Source organism: Ahaetulla prasina, chromosome 1 (assembly GCF_028640845.1).
Source record: "Ahaetulla prasina isolate Xishuangbanna chromosome 1, ASM2864084v1, whole genome shotgun sequence".
Lineage (NCBI taxonomy): Eukaryota > Metazoa > Chordata > Lepidosauria > Squamata > Colubridae > Ahaetulla > Ahaetulla prasina.
Genome location: NC_080539.1, coordinates 46,991,534 through 46,997,466, shown reverse-complemented (window position 1 = coordinate 46,997,466; position 5,933 = coordinate 46,991,534).

The following is a 5,933-nucleotide window of genomic DNA, read 5'->3' as shown; positions in this document are numbered from 1 at the left end:
CTAGCTAAACCCAAAATCTGCAGCCATTCTTCATATGTTTTAGCCTCCAGGCCTTTGATCATCTTAGTTGCTCTTCTCTGAACTTTTTCCAAAATCTCAACATCTTTTTTATAGTATGGTAGATATTTTGTAGATGCCCAGTAGATGAATTGCAAGGTAGGGAGGATTTGCTGAGGGGTTTTGACTAAGCATCAGAATAACCTTGGAGAAATCCTGGAGACTGAATAAATTGCCCAATGACTACAGGACCACAAATGTTCCTATCTTCAACAAAGAGGAAACAGAATGAAAATGTTAAGCCAGCCAGTTTGACATTGGTACTGGGATTCTATAGAAATTCATAAAGCAGTTGTTTTGTGGCTACCTTGAAAACAGTGTCATGACCAGTCGAAATCAGCATGGATTAATCAAGAATGTTTCAACAAGCAAACTATATTTCATTTTTGATGGAGTAATTTCACTGTAACAGTGATAGGGGATATATTAAAGAATTTGGCACGTATCCCATGACGTTCTAAAAGGGCCTAAAGGGGAAGACCGTAATAATGAAGCTGTTAAGGCCAAGCTTTTTAATACGTTCTTCAGCTCAGTCTTTGTTGTCAGCTGCACTTCTGCCTCCCATTTCCTAGTCGCATCATAACAAATTGTAATGATTTACTATATATTGATTTTACAGTAGATATAGTTGAAATGGCACTACGTAACCTAAAGCCATCTCTATCCATTGGCCCTGATGGATTATGTGCCTATTTCTTGAAAAAGCACTGCCCTAGCCGAACCTCTATGTACAATCTATGAGGTATCTTTCAGAACCAGCTCCTTGCCTGATTTATGGTCATTGGCCATGGTCATACCTATTTTCAAAAAGGAGACCCTAGTCTAGATCTCACTGTGTTGCGTCACCTGTAAAGTCATGGAATCAATTATAAATCAATCCATTACGCTCCACTTAGAAATAAACAACCTGCTTTCCAACAAGCAGTTTGGTTTCAGGAAAAAATTGTTCTGCAATCTGCAACTCCTATACTTCAGAAACATTTGGATCACACATCTTGACCAGGGTAAAGCAATTGACGCAATTTATGTAGATTTTTGTAAAGCTTTGATTCAGTGATGCACGACAAACTACTGTTGAAATTAAGTTCTTATGGCATCTCTGAGTCAATAGCTGCGTTCCTGTTAAACAGGCAACAAATAGTCAGAATAAAGGAGGGCCCAATCAAATCCGGCATCAGTTAACAGCAGAGTCCCCTGAGGCAGCGTTTTAGGACCCACACTCTTTCTGCTGTACATCAATGACTTATGTGATCATATTATAAGCAGCTGCATCCTTTTCGCCAACAACGTAAAATTATTTAACACCATTGACAATGCTGCTGCCCTACAAAGTGACCTTGACTATGTGTCAGAATGGTCGCACAATTGGCAACTCCAAATTTCTACCAATAAATGTTCTGTCCTACACATTGGGAATAAAAATCAGAACACCAATTATAAGTTGGACAGAAATGATCTCGTAGACAACCCTCACTCTGTCAAGGATTTAGGAGTACTCATCTCAAATGATCTAAACCCCAGAGCTCACTGTAACATTACCAAAAAGGCCCTAAGAGTTGTTAACCTAATTTTGTGAAGTTCCTTCTCCGGTAATATTGTATTACTAAGGCATACAAAACCTGTACCAGACCAATTCTTGAATACAGCTCATCTGCCTGGAACCCACATTATATTTCGGACATTAACATGATTGAGTGGGTTCAGAGGTATTTCACGAGAAGAGTACTTCACTCCTCTACTCAATAGGATTTCCTATGCCACCAGGCTTAAAATTTTGGGCTTGAACAATCTAGAATTGCGCCACCTGTGGTCCAATTTAAGCATAGTACACTGAATTGTCTGCTACAATGTCTTGCCTGTTAATGACTTCTTCAGTTTTAACCACAATAGTACATGGGGAAAAAATTGATACAAACTCAAGGCAAACTGCTTTAAACTCGATTGTAGGAAGTACAATTTCAGCAACAGAGTGGTCAACACCTGGAATACCCTACCCGACTCCATTGTTACAGCCTCAAACTCTCTCGTTTCAACTTCAAACTGTTTACCGTGGACTTCACTCTTTTCTTAAGAGGCCCGTAAAGGAAGCGTGCTTACTGTCCCTGTCTTACTGTCCCCATTTATTTATATTTACTTCCTTTGTTTATGTTTATGTTCATACCTATACTTGTTATCTTGTATATGTTTGATAAACAAATAAACAAATAAATAATGATTACTACTCTGTTTGAATCAGGCCTACATAATGTAACAGTTAAATGAATAGGTATCAATAATCATTTAAAATTCCCCAACACTGGAAGGGGATAACTTCTTCAGATGTGTCAAGTTCTCCATTCAATATTGATAGATTTTTTTAATTAATGATTTGGATGAGCAAAAGACATAACATTGGATGATATAGATAAATAACTAGAAAACTCATAATGACAAAGACAGATGCAAAGCTCTTCATTTTAGGAAGCATAAATCACATGTTTGGTTAATGGTAGTTGTGAAAAAGATCTTGAAATGATAATATAGTTATCAGTATGATATAGCCACAACAAAGTCCAATGCAATTTTAGGCTGTGTGTAGTAGTTTTTAAGTCTTCTTTAGTTTATTTATTTATTTACAACAAATCAATCTAATGACTGAGGGCAGTAAACAGACACTTTCAAGCAGAAATGACTTGAAATACTAGGTTTAGACAATTTAGAACTCCACCGCCTTCGACATGACCAGCTTGCCTACCATTCCTGTCCCAATGTCCCCTTTGATAGTATCCAATTCATATAGTTATTTTATACTTATGCTTATATATATGCTTATATATCGTATAGTTATTTCATACTTATGCTTATATATATGCTTATATATCGTATAGTTATTTCATATACTGTTGCGACAAACAAACAAACAAACAAACAAATAAAAAGAAATCTCTTCCAATCTGAGAAAATAATAATTCCACAGCCAATGGTACTGAATGCCAGGGACAGGCTCAATAGGAAAGATCCTAACTGAGAATATCCATAAGAATGGTCAATGCTGAATTCTGAACAAACGGGACCCAAATATTTATTTCCTTTAAAAACCAGTGTGGTTGATTCTCTGTTGTATTCTATGGCTCAAACATCATGATTATGGTCGCCAGTTCTAGGTATCACTAATTCAGAGACTCTAGAAGACATTCAGAAAAAATCAAGCAGTTGATCAGGGAACTAGAAATTAAATCTTCAGATAAAAGACTGAAGGATCTATTTATTATTAAGAAGGGATTTTCAAGGAATATAACTCTGCAAGTATCTGAAGAAGAGCTTCACCGAAAAAAGGCCAAGAATGTTATCTACTAATTCAACACATGGAATGATAAATTTAAATTACAGGTAGATTATGTTTGAATATTAGGAAAAACTTCCACACAATAAGAGTAATTTTACTATGAAACTAGTTATCAGGAGAAGGATGGTCTCTGCTACAGTGGATGCATTCTTGTAAACTGTGGACAGTCAGAAGATTTTAATCTGATTCTTGCACTGAGCATGGGAACTACTCGACTCCATGATGCTATGATTTTATGTATTTTGAGGACTACGTTTGGCTGCCCAAATTTTGTCACATTGTTCCTGATGTGAAAAGGACTTCTATGTGAAATTTACTGAGTTGTATATCTTACCCATTATGAATATGACAGAACTTTTTAATGAGCCTGGAATGGTGGGAGGTGTCTTTTATACGATAGCCTCTTTGTTAGGAAATGACTATAGCTATATCATTGCAAAGACAATGGTGGGAAATTGGTGGGACAAAGGATATTGCAGCATCCACAGTTAAAGTAAGTGCATATCCCACATATACTTATTTTCCTAAATCAGTGTTTCTCAACTTCAGCAATTTGAAGATGTGTGGACTTCAACAAAAGTTGGCAAGTTGAGAAATATGGTCCTAAATTGCTCAATAGGAGTACATATATTTGCTATACTTTTAGCATTGGTGAGATAAAATACCTCATTTAGGCCCAGGACCTCAATATCTGCTCTGCACAGGTACTTGTTCAGAGGTAAAGGGGCAGAGGCAGGTGAAGAATAATGAAGAATGGTTCTGTGGAAAAATGTGTCTAGGGCTGGTGAATATTTTTAAGAACTGGTTTGTACCAGTAACATGCAGTTCCTTTGACATTCTGTTTTAATAATAAGCCACTGTTATGAAATATGGGAAAGGTGGAGAAGAGAATACGATTAAAGAAGATGATCAGGGAAATGCCTTGAATGCAGTTGCAGTTTAATGATCAACCAATATAGAATTTGGTTTTATTCAAGCTTTCTTCTGTAACTGTTTTTATTGTGATGATTGAAAGACTGATATGTACATGATGAAGTAAATTTGTTTTCTGTTGCTCTGGCAAATAAGTGTAAACCAATATTTACATGAAGCAGGAACTAGAATATAGCTGGCATGAATTTCGTATAATATAAGCTTTTGGAAGTGGCAGGTTCTCTATGATTAGGAGCATAGGTTTATTAAGTTTTGGAAAGACTTGGAACACCATTTTAATTCCATTTAGCATTCCCAACAGCAAAATGTCTTTGTTGAAAATATGATTTGCAGCTGAATTTGAATTGAATGATTTGGGGAGCTTCATAAAACAGACTGGGGCTTCTAAGAGGCTCAAGGGATCACAATCTGCTACTTTCCCACTACATTTTCCAGAGCAGTTGTGCCATGGCCAAAGTCACATTTAGACTATTACACCTGTGTTGATTGGAAACAGGCATTGAATATCTTGGCAGGATATGTTGCTTTTTTGTATATTAATTGAGCATGTGCCTGGTTTTTGTTTTTGTTTTTTACAATTCCAAATACAGCTTTGAAAATAGATAAATATGAATGGTGGGAGCTTAGCATCATATATAGCAACCATTCATTGGTGGAAGGGGCAAAAAGGAGAGAACAGGTAAGCTAGAAAGTTGCTAGACTGCCAGCTGTGTTTGAAGTAGCTATCTTAATGTTTTAAGGCAAGTCTTTTCTCTTTCTTTGCTTGTTTTGGCTTTCTGTTTTTAGCATTCTTTTTCATTGTTTTTCCCCAGAGTGACAGTTTCATTCATTTGAATATGTAAAGTACTAAATGTGACTCTAGGGCAAACATTAATTGATGTAAATCACAGGAAACCTCCATTTTTGCCAAATCAACATCTAAAAGTCCTACACTGTAAACAATCCTTCTTCATCTTCAATAGGGCCCCCCAAACTTGGCAGCTTTAAGATTTGTGGACTTCAACTCCCAGACCTCTGATCTACAACATTTCCTTCACCAGCTGCTCAGACTGGATTTAAGTCTTTTCCAACAACAAAATATGGCGAGGGGCAGGGAGTACTGTTCTGTAGATCAGCGGTCATCAACTGGTGGTCCATGAGAAAATTTTGGTGGTCCGCAGAAAAATTATTTGCAGTTTTTATATTGCACTAAGTCAGGGGTCCTCAAACTATGGCCCCTGGGACACATACGTGCAATGAACATTTGTGTTGCTGCAGAGAATCTCCTCATTTGGGTCTTCTTGTGTGGGTCGGAGGGGGGAATAAATTCTGACTTGGGGTCTGTTTCAGCCTCCTGATGTGGGGCTTTAGGCAATGGCTGGAGGGAAGCATGCTGGTGGTGATGAGCCGGGGGCCTTGTTCCAGTGGGACTGCATCATGACCTGGAACTGACTGACCATCTGAGTCTGCTGAGCCTTCAGGTGCTGGTACCTGGCCTTGCATTCCTGCAGGTCTTCCCTCTGCTTGGAAATCCTATGCTCATAGTTCTCAGTTAAGCTCAGTTCTGCTGAGCCGCCTTCTCAGTCAGATCCAATTTGAATTGAGCTGTTTTGCCAACTCTTTCTCGTGGTGGCTACTT